Source organism: Pleurodeles waltl, chromosome 3_1 (genome assembly GCF_031143425.1).
Source record: "Pleurodeles waltl isolate 20211129_DDA chromosome 3_1, aPleWal1.hap1.20221129, whole genome shotgun sequence".
In the NCBI taxonomy this organism is placed as follows: Eukaryota; Metazoa; Chordata; class Amphibia; order Caudata; family Salamandridae; genus Pleurodeles; species Pleurodeles waltl.
Window position 1 is genome coordinate 1,682,071,907 of NC_090440.1, and position 16,513 is coordinate 1,682,088,419.

The 16,513-nt window shown below is 44.3% G+C and overlaps 1 protein-coding gene across 2 annotated transcripts in view; it reads right to left on the reverse strand.

Annotated features, from left to right (window-relative positions):
* The window catches only part of CWC22 (CWC22 spliceosome associated protein homolog), a 269,112-nt gene extending 253,595 nt beyond the window's left edge, over window positions 1–15,517 (reverse strand). For both annotated transcript variants that reach the window (XM_069225448.1, XM_069225449.1), the window contains exon 1: window positions 15,386–15,517. The gene's annotated coding sequence lies outside the window, so the exon portion shown is untranslated. The remainder of the gene's footprint in view (window positions 1–15,385) is intronic.
* Between the last annotated feature and the right edge of the window lie 996 nt (window positions 15,518–16,513).

Below are 16,513 nucleotides of genomic sequence, written 5' to 3' on the forward strand. Positions count from 1 at the left end.
TACAAACTGAGGGCTAAGCAACTGGTAAAAGTGGTGTGTAGAAATCCATGTTTCCACTACACAATATTTAACTATTTGCACCATGCTTACACGACCCCAAAGCACATAGGATACATGGTCCCGGGACCCCATTCGGAATGTCCTTGATGTAGATTTTATGACACTGGCTTAATGCAGTCTTTATGATACTGGCTCTCATTACATGGTGTAGGACTGCCAGGTGCTGCCGCGCACAAGGAGGGAGGTAACAGAAATACTGTCTGACCTGGGGACCGCAAGGTTCCACTCACCCCTGAACTCTGCCCATTAGGCATGATGGATCTGATCTTAGTCCTTTTCAGGAGGCACATAATGATGTCCTGGACATCGGTTGAGGGAGCTCTTGAGGTGAGCGGAGGCAGAAGCCATTACAAAGGCCGGAATGTTGAGTAGTACGGGCCCCTCTGGTGTACAATGGGATATGCATGTTATAAAACTGGAGGCCAAAAACAATGAAACCTCCCAACGAGGAAATTAGGGTCTGCCAACACTATACCGTGCTGTAATCCCAACACGCACGTCCACAAAAGACACCGCAAATGGAACCAGGCCAATAACTCCAAAGCCATAATGAATATGGTGAGGGACCCTGTTATGATGAGATTGTGGTTTATTTAGCCTATGACAGGTGGGAGAGAGTTCATGATATGTGCAACTATGACATATGTACATTCTGTGATTTCAAACAAGCATGTTTGGTAGCTGGTTGTACCTGGCTGTACCTTGGAGTTTCTCTGCTGAAATAAACCATTACTGATGATATCATGTGAGGAATACTGCTTTTCAAATAACAACAAATTTGGGTGACAAGACCTCGACTCTTAACTTCATTCCAAATACCTTGTGGGCGATCGAGAATGCTAGAAAATACTTGTGTCCTGTTAGATATGCAGTCAGTGCATGTCACTCAGTAGCAACCTCACGTCTAACAACGCGGCTCCAACATCCCACAATTCACCACTGTAAAGACTCTGTTGTGCTGGTAATTAAGAATGTAAAGTGGGCTTAAGGATGTAATACCATTCCAGTTTTGTTTTTTCTTCCATACGCCCTAACCACTTCCTGGTGTTCAAACCGATGCAGAACTGCCAATCACATTCTAGTTCTTCAGTGATGTGATCTGTCACTACTTCAAAACCTCACCTCGTGGCTTCCCTGAATGCCGCGCATGATCCTTGGAAACCTGCCTGCAGTGCACAGTAGGGTAACAGCACGGCTAAAGCTCTTAGCAACGCTTTTCCCCACGCTCACAAGATACAAGCATCAGCCTTGGCAACGTGCTGCAGAATCCAATTCAAATGGACTCCTCAAGACATCAGCACAGTGTTGTGCGTCAGAATGCTCGCGCCTTTAACTGCCTGGCATGAAATGGGGGCTCAATTCAGGTATTTAATTCAGTTATTAAATGTTAACCATACTGGCGACAGACACAAAACTACACACTTAGAAAGGCTCGATAATAGTTTCTGACTCAAACTTTTAAAGCATGTACTTCAGGTTTCTCCATGCATTGCTGATGATACTGAGCTCGAGCCAGGCACTGCTCCAGCTTGCTAATGCCTATGAAACAGCGCATCGCGCGGGCCCCAATCAAATAATACTTCAGCGCACCCATCTCGTGCTTAACAGGTGCACAAGAATCACTGTAGCTGCAGCACACAACAATGTATAGTATCTCAGTTTACAGTATCAAACTTGTACACTGTAACTAATTCGAGTTTTAAGCACACAAAAAAACACTGTTTCTAAAACTTAACTAAATATAAAGCACTAAGTGACGGTTTAGAATTAACACAAAAAGCAGAGTACTTAACATAACTGCAGAAGATTCTCTAGTGCACTGGCTGTCAAGTCCCCCACCAGACAGCCCGGATTACCGAAAACTTCAAGGACAGCAAAAGCTCAGTCTGCCACCCACCCAATTCCATCAAATCCATCTCCCTTCTGCAACTGCAAAAACTAATGCTGCATTAGAAGAGAACAAGCGACAACAGTGGACACTAATTAATACAAGTATTACTGAATAACGAACAGTTTAGAATAAGGAATGGGGGGAATGAACCAGCAAACAAGTATAAACAGCAAACCAACAGCCAGCAGCATGAACCTAAACTGAGTAATTTTATGTTTCATTGGTCATAAGTTAGGTGGAGTCACAGATCACAAGCCACTCCACACGTTACTAAGGATAAGTGCATCTCCTCAGCAATGAGGGCCAGCATCAGCAGGTTGTCTGAAAAGTCCTCCACATGAACCTATAAACAATATAAACCTCTGATCACAGAAAATAGTCTATGTATCGCATTAACGATCACCTTTTAGTTATAACCTAAAATACTCGTTTTACTATTACATTTTAAACTCCTAACACTACCATAATTGTTTAGGTGGCTGCAAATGAAAACCGAAAACAACCGTTCTCAAAGAAAATCAAGTTATAGTAGAGGGATCAAATACATATCTTCAGACATCACTCTCTCACCAAATCTAGGTCTGAATAGATAGATTCTCTCTTCCTTAGCATCTTCCTAGATCCTTGAAGAGCAAGCCGGATTTACTGTGCGAACAACTACAGGGGTCAGCTTTCTCTTCCCATAATTCTAAATTATCAACAAAAAGGGTTTCCAGAATGCTAATTTATTGGAGGATATATTTGATGACACCCCTCTCAACTGTGAGACTGCATCTGAAATGCTCTATTCATTATTCAATGGACTACCAGTTTGGCATATTGGGCACAGTGCAAAAGAGCACAATCTTACACGATTTTCAAATTGTGTTGCTTATATTTTATTTGTAAAACTATAAACAACAGTTTTTGGCTGTAGTGAGGGGTAAAACAAGTATATTTTATGAGAATAAAATCAGCTGAAAGTAAAAAAAAAAAAACAAGAATAATTTCCTAACATGTTCATATAAACAACAACAGTAAATATGGGGTCATATTCTCGTACACCACATTCCGTAAATTGTTTTCAAAACCTGAATGATTTTGACTAGTCAGTTAGGCCATGGAGATAATTTCAAGGAATTACTATGAACGAGATATCAAACAATTTACAAATATGTTTATGGAGTGTGCCAGCCATCTCACATAGAGTGATAACACACACACACACACACACCAAAACCCCAATAGTGCGTATTACAAGATTTTTATTTAAAAAAAATATATTTTTATTACATTTTCAATACACATCTGGATACCATAATTTGCATTTACATTAACAGGATACAGTTGATCAGTTGTAATATGTACATTCACACATAACTATAAAAACATAACTTAGGTCTTGTTATAATACTCAAAAGTATATGACTGCTGTATCTGGTGGTGGGTCTTGCAATGTGGTGTTGATTGCCCCATAGCTAGCTACCTGGTTCCAGTATTCCCTGCTGTTTCTTGCTTTGTTTGTGGTGGTAGGGGGAAATCGGTCCGGTGCTTAATTGCGGCATATATTGTAGTGGTACTTATTATTCATATTCTAATTGTTTACTCCTCACTTAATGGCTGCTGAGGAGAACAGCGATTTGAGGGTGTGGGAGTGGGAGCACACTCGTCCAAGGAGATATATTTCACCCGGTTTGTTTGTTATGTTAGGGGTGGTCAGGTGCTATCCAGCTTTTCTCCAGTGCAGTATCTTTGTTAGGTTCATGGGGGTCTCTCATCATTCTTGGCCTCTAATTTATCTACTAACATTTCCCAGGCTTCACATCCTGTGTGTTGTTGACCCTCTCTTGCTAGTTTTTGTAATACCTTAGATTCTGTGCGGGCCCAGCGCAATGTTAAGAAGTGCAAAGTTTTCAAATCTGGTGCTGTGGGCGCTTTCCAATTCATAGCTATCAATCTTTTGTACATCACGTATGCTAGATCTGCGAACCTATGTAGGTGCCTGTGTTTTTTTTCTCTCGATCTCAGCCCTAGCAGACAGGATTTAGGGTCAACTGTGAGTACAAGACCAGTCAGCTCCGAGACCTCCTCTACCACTCCACTTCACTTCCTATTTACGTGGGCACATTCCCAGACCATATGATAAAAATTTTCCATTGGGGCATTGCATCTAGGGTAAATTGGGGCCGATCCGGGTAACATACGTTTAATCCTAGCTGGTGAGAGGTACGTTTGGTGTGTGTAATTAAATTGTGTGAAGCGAAATCTGGGATTTCTCGATACCCCCCCGGGTGTGGTATAAGACTTTCGGCCAGTCATCTTGTGGTATCGGGCTTGGCAGGACTGCATTCCATCTATCCCTTACATTCTCCAGATTGGGTTCGGGGAATTTATTCAGGATTTTATATAAGTTCGACACTACCTTTATTTGATTGTCGTATTGCAGCATATGATGCAGTGTGGGGGAAATCACTGGTTCTTGGTCTCCGGCCTCCCATGCCTTTTTAATTAAGTGACATATGGCATGGTATGCTATGAAATGTCCTGGATTCACTGCTGTGATGGTTTGTATGGATTCAAATGTCATCTGTTTCCCCTCTTCAAAGCAGTCACCTATCGTCATTATGCCCGACTCCGTCCAGACCGTGAGCAAGTGCGTACTAGCCACATTGGCCCATCCAGGAATTAGTCCCAGTGGGATGAGCGGCGAGTAAAGGAGCGCTCCGTGATCTTTTTGTATATATATCGCTTCCAACATGAGTGTGCCACTAGCATTAGCGGATTGTTAGACGCCCCTTTCGGTGTTTTATTTGTTAGCCATGAGATTAGCAGTTCTCCTGCAATTGCGCCAACGCCCAAGCGGATTCCGCCAATATGGGTCTGTGTATCCAATGTAGTACCCACTATAGCTGTGCGGCGGTGTAATAGAGTTCGAAGTTAGGGACACCAAGACCTCCCGCACTTACTGGGTGCTGTAGTGTGGTAAGTGCAACGCGCGCTCTGTCCCCTCCCCATATTAGCTGCAGTAGGATCGCGTTCAGGTCTCGGAAAAAGCTCTTGGGGACCCTGAGTGGCAATGCCGTGAAGTAATACAACAGCCAGGGTAGTAAAAGCATGTTTGCCACCGCCACTCTGCCCAGAGGTGACACTGGTAATTTACCCCAAAAACGCAGCGACCCCTTCATAGAGGCCAGTGCTCTCCCCAGGTTCCCATCTCTAAGATCCTCAGTTCTATGATATATGTGGACCTCCAAATATTTGAACGTGTCATAACACCATTTCAGGTGCCCTACTGGGGCCTTTTCCCTTCTCGACAGAGACCATGTAGTTAGTGGGAACACACACAATTGTTCCCAGTTAACCACCAAGCCCGATATCTCACCATATTCAGTCAAGAGTGAGATTACTAAGGGTATCACCTCGCTACCTTTCCGCACAGATATTAAAGCGTCATCTGCGCATAATGATATAACGTGGTGTAGCCCACTTCTGAGTATGCCCCATCTGGCTTCCATGGCACGTATTCTAGTCGCTAACGGTTCCATCGCTATGGCAAACAGCAAGGGAGACAGGGGCATCCCTGCCTAGTGCCTCTGGTGATCGGGAAGCTATCGGAAACAAACCCTGCTGTTTTCACCCTAGCTTGTGGGTTGGCGTACAGTGTCTGGACCCACTGTATGTAGTTAGGGCCGATTCCCATACCTCGCATAGTGCCAAATAAAAAGTCCCATCCTAGTGTATCGAATGCCTTCTCGATACCTAATGAAAGTACAATTTATTCAAATGCTTCCGGGGGGGGGGGGGGGGGGATGTCTCCCATTACTCTCAGCAATCTACGGATGTTTAGAAAAGTATTGCGTTTTGGGATAAATCCGTTTTGGTCGTCATGTATCAAAGTGTGTATAATGGGACCTATCCTATTAGCCAATATTTTACCTAGGATTTTACAATCAAGATTTAGAAGTGAGAGTGGTCTATAGGATTTAACGTCTGTGGGGTCGCGACCTTGCTTAGGAAGAACCACTATCATTGCCTCTCTCAGTGTAGGAGGCAGTATCTTACGGCTCCGTGCCTCCTCGAACACTTTCAGCAGGTGGGGCTTTAAGTGTTTCGAATACGTGGAGTGGTACTCTATTGGGAGGCCGTCTATACCTGGTGCTTTACTCCCGGGCATCTGTGCTACAGCTAAGTCCAGTTCCTCCATTCCCAGAGGGGCCTCTAGCCTCTCCCTGTCTGACTGCGACAATTGTGCTAAGGGTGACCCTGCAAGAAAGGATTCAAGTTGTTCGGGTGTGCATGCTGTGCGTTTGGTATAGAGGTTCGCGTAGTATTCCCTAAATGCCCCATTGATCTCTTCTTGTGTGGTGGCAGTTTTGCCTTCAGCTTGCCCTATGGTCCCTATTGGAGACTGCTGACGGTTCTCGCGGAGAAGCCATGCCAGCAGTCTGCCCGATCTATCTCCCTCCGTTTGTAAGCGCATTAGATGGTATTTGTGGTCATGTCTGCGGAGACGGGAATCTGCTTCATTAAATTTAGTGCGCGCCTCTTTGAGCACTGTGTAGGGAATCTCATTTCGTGCTACTGCAATTTCCATTATTCTCAGTTCCTTTTCCAGTTTGCTAATCTCCGCGTGCAGGGCGCGTCTCACTCCCCATGTGGACGAGATACAATGTCCTCTGAATACCGCCTTCTGTGTCTCCCACTCTACCGCTCTTGTATCTGTGGTGTCTTTATTAATTTCCCAGTACAGTCTCAGTGTTGTGTTCAGTCCTTCCGCGAATGCCTGATCCTGGAGAGCTTCCACTTGTAGTAGCCAGATAGGGATTACTGAGCATCTCCTGCCCCAATTTAGTGTTAATCTAAGCGGCGAGTGGTCCGACAATGTCTTGGCCAGATATTCTGTTCTATTGGTCAGTGTGCATATGTCTAGGCTGCCCCATATTATATATCTGTTCTAGTGTGCACTTTAAGAGGTATTGAGTAGAATGAATATTCCCTCTGTTGGGGATGTTTCATGCGGCATAGGTCATAGAGTCTCATATCACCCGCCGATGTCAGCAAGGGGCACTTAGCGTTTCTATTTATCGATCCTTTCGGGAGGGTGTTTGATCTGTTTAACACTGCGTTTGGTGTGCTGTTGAAGTCGCCCCCCCAGATGGTCGGGGCTGCAGGGTTTACCAATAATGCTGGGGTAAGTGTGCCCAGGAATTCCGCTATCGCACTGTTGGGGGCATAGATCCCAATCAACAATACTTGTCTCCGTCTAATTGCCCCTCTATTACCACATATCTGCCCCCTTGATCTATCCTGTGTGAGGTTTGGACAAATGGGACACCACCTGCTATCCATATCAATACTCCTCTAGCGAAGGCTGAGTATGTTGTGCCTATTAACTGTCCACCCCATTTCCCGCGAATTTCCTGTAAATCAGACTCCAGTAGGTGTGTTTCTTATAGGATAGCGATATGTACCCCCTGGCGTCTGAGGCGTGTATATACCCGAGCTCTTTTACTTGGTGCACCCAGTCCCCTGACATTCCATGTGACTATTTCATAACGGTATGTGTTAGGGTTCTGAGGTATGTAGCGTTGTATAATGTACCTGTATGTGACCTACTCCAGGCTGCGATGTCCACCCGTACCTTCCCCATCCCCCCAAATATAAAATTATGGCTAACAACCGCAGCAGTGTTCTCTGTGTTTTGAGTTGACCTATTATATACAACTTAACTGTCTCCCCCCCTCTCCCACCCCAACTGGTTCCCTCACACAACTATGAACTCGTACTAAACTACTCAACACACTACCAATTAAGAAAACCTGTATCCATGCGAATACCTGAGGGGAAGCCATTTCGGCAACGGGATGTGGCTCTTATACGGGGCTCACATCGTTCTGCAGACATAGTCTGCATGTTTGTTTGGACGCTCCTAGATTATTGGCCCCTCCCGGGCCGCATGCGCACCAACATTAGTCTATGTTCACTGTAAAAAGGAAAGGATAGTTCAAAAGATACTCGTAGGTGAAAACAGCGTCTTCCAGGTTGATTCCCGCATCTACCACCTGTATCACTCTTCGGCTTATCGCACAGTTCGGGTGGAGAGGCGGTTTGGCAGCTTACATTCACAATGCGTCCGCTGATCTGGGGGTGAGCTTCGGGCCCTTGAGCACTTCTGTTATCGTGGAGTCTGAGCTGACCGAGTCGGAGCCTGAGCCGGCCGTAGGGAGCGCTCGGAGTGCCTCATAGGAATTTTGCGTGTGGTGGGGAGTTTCTTCCAGTGCTTTTGCCCTTTCTTCTGCTGCCTGTTTTTCCGTGGGTCCTGATGGAGAAGTAAGCCACTCCTCTCCCTCGTATGTTCCCTCTTTAGGTTGTGCGAAGCCTTTGGGCATGCAGCCACGTCCAAGCATCTCCGGGAGAGGTGAATATATGGGTGCGATCTTCTGATATTACTCTCAATTTTGCAGGGAACAGTAGGGCATATTTAATATTATGCTCACGGAGGCGTTGCTTGATTTTTGCATAAGAGTTTCGTTGTTTCTGTACCTCTTGGGTAAAGTCTGGGTAGGCATTAACAACTGAGTCTTCGTGGCGGAATGGGCCTTTACTATGGAATTGCTGTAGTATTATTAAATCGCGATCTCTGTGGTTTAAGAGTCTTGCTATCAGTGGTCTAGGTGGTTGGCCCGGGGCCGGCGGCCTCCCTGGGACTCTATGCGCCCTTTCCACAGAGAAGAACTTCGTTGGGGACCCATTTAGCACTTCTTTGATTAACCAGTGCTCTAAGAATATTTCCATACTCTGTTCTGCTAGTTTCTCAGGGAACCCTAGGAAGCGTATATTATTGCGCCGGGATCTGCTTTCTGCTTCTTCGGCATGTCGCCATAGGATCTTCACCTCTGCGTCCAGTCGTTGAATTTGTTTTTGATTATACGAGACCATAGGGTTCATCACGTTTAACACATCTTCAGTTGACTTCACTCTCTCTGCCAGATTGCGGTGGTCCACCCTTAATAGATTCAAATCTTGTGATACTGTGTCTATTCTAAGTTCCAGGGAGGATTTAGTGTCCATGATTGCCTGCAGTACTTTTTCAAATTGTGTAGAATGGGCTTGGAGTGTGCTTTCCAGGGCCTGTAAGGTTGGTATTAGCTGTTGATCGCTCGATGCCGGCCCAGGCGTATTACGTTCCTGGCCTTTCGCGGATTTAGATTTTCCGGCCATGTTGCGTTTCTGTTGGGCAGCACATGTGGTGTGGGGCAGCGTGATTATGTGCTGCTTGGGCGTCAGAGTTCACTGGTGGCGCGTATCCACCCCTCGGAGTGTGATTACTCGCGTGGCGCCGCCAGGTCTACCTGCGTCTCTCCCTGTGCAAGCCGGTCCGTGACTGCTCAAGTCGTGGGTGAATGTGTGTTAGACACTGCCACTGGCAGATGTGTGTCCTGGGTCAAATGCGTATTCCCTCCTCCAGTGTGGCCAGCCCCTGCCAGCGAAACTAGGTTCTGGGCGGCTAAAGACACTCCAACTGGCCCGCCCCAGGCCTTGATCTAAAGTTCGAGTTCTGTCCCTGGCAGGGACGGGGGAGGGGGGGTGGGGGGGTCGCGGATGACAGGAATAAATGAATAAGGATGGCCGGGGGGGGGGTAAAAGCTCCAATCACTCCCGCCCAAACATCCCCCTCACTGTTCCAATGATGCTGTTGCCCCCACTCCGCGAGGGATGAGGGGATCAATATTGGACTATGTATAATGACTTGCCCCACTGTCACATGAATATGACCGCCGGGCCTGGGTGAGCGCTCACTGGGTCGGCGCGGCCCGCCACCGCCTTCACCGCAATTGCATCGCCGCTGCTCCGGCGTTCTCTTGTCTTGTTTTGCTGCGCTGGGCGGCAGGCCCTCGCAGGGGAGCCACGCCCGGCGTCCGGTTGAGGCGCACACTCTCCCCCGCGGCCCCACTCCGGCCGCGAGGGTGCCCCGCCCGACGGGTGAGAGCCGTCCGGAGCGCGGCAGCTCCCGCGGTTTGATGTAAGAGAGTGGGGGGGGAGAGGAAAGAGGAGCCGCTTGCAAGCACGGTCCCTCTCCGTTGGGGACCCCACTCCGGTTCACCCCTCACCTCACACCGCTGTCTTCTGGCCAGGTCTGCGAGCGATCCAGCGCCATTCGAGCTGCTGCGGCCGCCTGGGATCGCGTTGTACTGCGGGCTCCGGCTTCCACAGGGCCCTCTCACGGCTCCGGCCGTCCCTTCTCTCGTCGTGCTGCTTGGTTCCACAGCAGCACGACGGCTCCCCGGGCTGAATTCATGTTTTTTTAGGCGCTGGGTCCTGCTCCGGGAGCGCCCCTCAGGATATTTTACTGTGAGCCCGAGTCAGAGCTCACGGATTAGGCGTCCAGCACGGCCGCCATTTTGGCTCCTCCCCCGTGCGTATTACAAGATAATAAAACATATGCCAAAATGCCCTCTATAAGGAACATCATTTGTATTCCATACAAGGCTGGCTCCCAATTGGAACCTGCATAAATATTTTATTTTTTGTCCAGACCCTCCCGAATAGAATTGTCAGATAGTGAGAAGTCAATATGTATTGGTTTTTAGACAGTTCTCATTTTATTTGAACACCGCTACCCACCACTTGTGTGCTGTACATCTTTATACAAAAACCTTTCACAGACCAAATAAGCACAGTCAAAGAATAGCATTGGCATCCAATGCCAGATCTGCTGGCTTTGCCAATGCTTATTTGTATGCTGTCACTGTGTTTGATTATTATGATTACATTAAGGTAATCAGTTAACAAACCTACAGGGTTACCGCAAAATACATTTAAAGAAAAACTAAAGGCAGAATCTGGAACCGGAAATGGAATAAAAAGCGTTTAGTAAAAGCTAAATTGAAATTCATTGATTTGTCAATTACACTGAAATGTTAGCAGAAACAGTTGTTATGTTCAGTACTGCATAGAAGCCTAAGTTCTTTATACAGCCATGTAATAAACTAAGTCACAAAAACAGCAAGTTCTTTTCTTCCATTACTGGAACAAACACAAACAAACAACAGGTGAGCAGAAACCTCAGAATATTACACCTTCAAGTAGAAGCCCAGCCCTTTGTACCATCCATAGGTACATCACACACAAATCATAAACAAGCCATCATTTGCATACTCCTCTGAGAAACAGTTGCCAGTTTCCATCACCAAAAAGAGTGAGGTAGAGGGAACCCTACTGCCACTTTATATACATTAGACTCGCTGACTTGAAAGGGAGCAAAGATTCAGAATATTTTCTATGACTTCCCCCTAACTGTTAGGGTGTATTGCAATTAAAAAGGTCCCGAGTCTTGGAGTGTGTTTCCTTACACGTTTTGTTGAAGCGTTTATTGCTAGAGCTGGCAGCAATAACATTTGTGTCAATCTACACTAGCAAGCAAGTGAACGAAAACAAATCTCTATTGAATATGTTCCTTATGAAGACCATTTTACAGTACGTTTGTAACTGGTAAAGTAAGCATGGCGTAGATTTTCAAAAAGAAACTTAAAATTAACATTCAATCAAAATCTTCACATTTATTGCAAACCCTGGGCGTTTTGTTCATAAAGCCCATCAACTTTCTAGTGTTTTCTTAAATAATACTCAAAGAAAGCAATGAATTCCATGGTGCAGGAAATACATTTTTGGAAGGGTCTCTCCAAATACATCACTGTGGCTTCAGTAATTGTTCTTACACAACTTTTCCAACAAGATAAAGCATATACAAAAGATATATTCTAAAGGCTTCTGCTGCCAAGACACAAAAGGTTCTTCCTTTGTCACAAGAATTCCATGACCCGTCAAATTCATACATAGAAATATTAAGAAGTCTAAATCTTAAAAGTGATCTTTTACATATATCATGGGCTCTTGTAAGTTAACAATCAAAATTATTTATAACAATTGTGGCTTAAACGTTATGTTTAAGACTTTACAGCAAGATATGTTCATCAAAGAAATTGCATGCAAAGTAAATGATACTTGTTTAATGATTTGATTAGTAATTGATTGATCACTTGATTGAGGGTCCCAGATTACTGACACCTTATTGAGGATTTTTTTTTTTTAACATGTTCTCTTTTTTAATATGGTTAAGAGCACACAATGAAGATTATCCTAATTCTGATCTAAATCAACTCTGATGCGTATGCAAGTTTACATTAAATAGACTGCTTGTGTTATAAATCATTTATTAGGTTTAGGTTAACTTTCAGATTAAAACTATGGCCCCATATAATATTAGCAGAGTTAGCTTGGTTGTAGGGCTAAGGTGATACTGGGATCAATGGCTCTCCTTCAGATTATTTGGAGAAAAATGTTACTGACCCATTGACCTCAGAACTTTTTATTAGTCAGGCTTGCGAGGATTACTTACCAAGAAAATTAATTAATCAACCATAGCTAGCTTCTGTCAATCTTTTTGTTTTCTGTTTTATTACCCTCCTTGGATGTTTGTGAATGACTTACGGCATTTTTCACTAAACAATTGGGAAAATATACCAGGATCTTTATAATCCATCAGTCAAGTAGTGATTTGGGGGTCTTCCTATCATCTGTGTCTCCCCCTATTGAATTCAACCTGCCTCAATTCAAAACCAGCTTGCTGGAGGACACTGTACAACTTTTATCCGGTACTCCAATTGACCCATGTCCTGGACAAAGTGGCGACTATGGTGTTGCAGGCTATTAATTGAAGACTCAACGTGCTGTTCGATCATTGCCTTTCCACTGCTACATTCCCGGACTGTTGGAAGCATGTCCAAATAGTACTGCTCCTAAAAAAAAAAACTACAGCACATCCCAACATCTGATCAAAATTTTCACCAATATCATTACCACCGACTGCCTCGAAGATGCATGCAAAAATAATAAATGACCAACTTTCACACTACCAGGAACATCACTGACTTCTTCATATCACACAATCCAGTTTCCGTCCAAATTACAACACTAAATCGGCACTCCATAAAGTTGCTGAATTCATTAAAGTAAGTTTAGACCAAGGTCACTCAGCAGCTTTGGTGCTACTTAACCTGTCTGCAGCGTTTGACATTGTGTTGTACTCCATGCTGTTAGAATGTCTACAAAACTTTGGGGTCAGTAGTTTGGTGATCGGTTGGCTAAAAATCCTTCTTAACTAACAGATTCCAATCAATTACCCTTTCACCATTCACATTCTCGCCAAAAAGGTAGCTCTGAGTGAGTCTGTGCATTATCCAGATCAGATAGCTAAGAGACTCTGGATATTTTATAAAAGAAATCTGAGCAACTCTTGGCATTATCTGCAGCACCACTCTAAAAGACTTAGGGCCTCATTGTGAGTTTGGTGGTGTTCACGGTGGTGGTCGGACTGTCGCACTAATGGCGGTCAGCCCGTCAGATTACGATCCTGGTGGTCGGACAACCAGGAGACCACCACCACCACTGCCGGGATCACAGATCCCAATTGGGTGGCAGCTAAAGTCTGGGTCAGCCATGGCTTGGTGCTGGTGTGTGACGGCATTGGCCTCGGCACCCTTAAGGGACCCGAGGCCAATGCCACCTAACTGTTTTCCCCGGTCAGCCTGGTGGAAACAAAGTAATACAATTGGAAGTGGGGACGTCGGCATGATGGTGGTCTCATTCCCACGGCTTTGGCAGTCCAAGGCCCTTAGCATTTTTGACTGGTTTGGCCACTAATGAAACTGGTAATGTTAATTATAAAGCTATGGTGTTTTATTATAAATTAAAAAAACTTTTTAAACAAACTTTTCACAAAATGTGGCAGACTAAAGTATTGTCCAAAGCACTCCAAGTATCAAAGATGCCGTGTTTATTACAGCAGATAATTATTAGAGTGCATTGTTCTAATACACACTATTCGGAGGCAACACTCTTCACCGTGGTAATCTGAGGGCATTATTAGGGCCCAATACTATGAGGATACATAAAGTGCCGGTGACAAGGCTCAGTAAACTAAACAGTTCCTGCTGTGATGCAAATGTCATTATTCTCAATACACACACGGCCAACTCATCTTTTTAAAGTGAAAAACTGAGGACCATGATATACGGTAGCAACAACAACTGTTATTTACAGTGTTTAGAAACAGCAGAACTGTGGTTTGAGGCACTATGTAAAAAGAAAAAACACGTTATTAGTGTTTTCCATGAGACAGTACCTAGAAGAATGTGCACGTGAATGACAGTATGCGATTAAATTATTTTTGTATGTCCTGGTACTATTTATGATGTTTTCAAACCCTAACATTGCATTCCTAATGGGTGACGATCATTACTTCAGCTGGGGCTCAGTGTCTCACACAGGTCAAAGTTTAGCACATTCCTATTTCTGTAGTGAATTAATAATTCTAATACGACAAAACATGTACAATATGGATATAAATGTGTTTCGAGCTACAGCGGTCCACAACACTTGGCATTTTCGAACATTATGAAGTTTCTGGTTATGTCATATGGTCCCTATCTGATCATCATAAAAGAACAAGTAAGCTGTGGCTTTTAAGTAAGTTACATTTTAAAGAGACACTGTGCTTGCTGTTTCTAATGGTTCATTAGAATGTGAATGCCATGCTCTCTCTAAACGACTCTACACAATCTTACATTTTTACTCAGAAATATGTGTGACAAATCGCACCACAAAACACGTTTTCACACAGATGTAATTGTAAGGCACCACTGTTTTTTTCACCATACGCAATACATTATTTTTTAGTAAAAGTAGCATGTGAATTGTTTCAACCCTACTTAATTTCAGTTAATTGAAGCCACTGCCAGCACTTGCTCTTTAATAATCGGCCAGCACCAATGCAAGAGCCATTTAGATAACGATATAAATATTTCTAATATGGTAACATCCCAGAATCCTCCCTCGATGAACATATAGGGTATGCTAAAGCTGTATTTCCTATGACGCATCTTCCTTTAGCATCAGTGTGCTTTTTACATACTACCTAACCTGTCACTGTTAGTTGGCAGGTATGCTCAGACCCTAATATTTTAAGGTATTTAGCTTGCCACCGCCAATCACCCCTCATTTAATAATAGTGTTGGAAATTAAGGTGGGAGCGGGTGCTGACTTCGTGTAATGAATTTAACGGTTCTGTAAAAACCTTCACGTTCGCTAAGTGTAAACAGGAAGGTTACTTGTGGATCGTGGACCTGCCAGGAGCCACAAACTCTGAAACCTTACATAGTGCCAGTTTTAGACACTCGCACACGCTTTACCGGGCCAGTAAAAAGCCAAATTCAAGCAGCAATACTTTAAAGCGTAGGTAGTATCATTGTACACACTTGGATTGAAGAGCGTGGTATCAGTCTTTGCTCTATACCTACTGTTGAGAGAAGAAGCGGTCTCTGCCCCAGTGAACAGGTGGTTAAAAGCACAATGACAAAACTGGCAAGGGGTTACTGAAACACGAACTCAACTCACGTCTTTGCATAGAAGATATCACAATCCTGCTGGTCTCAGCTTCACTGTCTGCCGACTCATGAAACAGTGTTTACTTGTCCCAGAGTAAAACGCTTTGAGCTGCGCTACCCCGGAAGAGAAGGCTACGCCGCCCCGGAAGCTCTCTTGGCGTCCCAGAAGTAATTGTCCAGCCACTTTCGAGTCGGTAGTGTGTATTATTCGATATCTAATCTCTTGGGATGTTGTACCTCGGCAGTATTTGGAGGTCTGCTCTCTGGGACAGCTCGGACGACTGCAGTACACTCTCGCCCATTCAAGGCGAGGCTAACGGGTTCTGTTTGATTACCTTGCTACCCTTTGCGCTGAGTACAACACCGACTGCTTTTTTACAGGGTGTCGCCAATACAAATAAATGTAAATTAAACTGGAAAAAATAAACAGAGATCTGGAGTGTGAAACACGTGAGAGTAAAGAAATAGAAATAAATGAACATGAGGGAAAGATGACGAAAGGGAAGGGAATAGTGTAGTAACGGGAATTCGTATTCTTGTTAATTTGCAATACTTTCATAATGTCTCTTTAAATATAATAATTATTAGAAACTGTAGAATGTATGAGTATTTTATGTATATATGAGGTTATAGAATGTGGGGGGTCAGTTGGTGTACAGCTGTATAGCTGTGAACATCCTTGGAGAAGATTTTTACATTAAACTTCTTCGGATTTAACTATTGCGCGATCTGCGTTAGTTCACCGTTTTGGAGATAAGGATGGGAAAGTAGCTGAGTTTTATTAGAAATTTGTTAAAAACTTTTCACAGAAAACTCATAACAAGAGACAGTTAAGAAACAAAATTAAGTATGTGTCGGATGAGGGATGTCAGAAATCATTTGAGGAAATCAAACAAGCCACTAGCAATGCTCCCACTCTACAAGATTTCGACCCGTTTTGTTGACACGTTTGTAACTACAGATGCCAGTAGTACAGGATTTGGCAGTGGATTAGCCCAAACGTCTCAACAGGGTAAAGAAGTTGTGGTGGTGTTTGCATCCCATTCTTTGTCACCCATAGAGGAAAAATACTCTGGCTATGTCATGACCACCATGTTGGCGGAGGTGGTCGTACTGCCAACAGGCTGGCGGAGAAGAC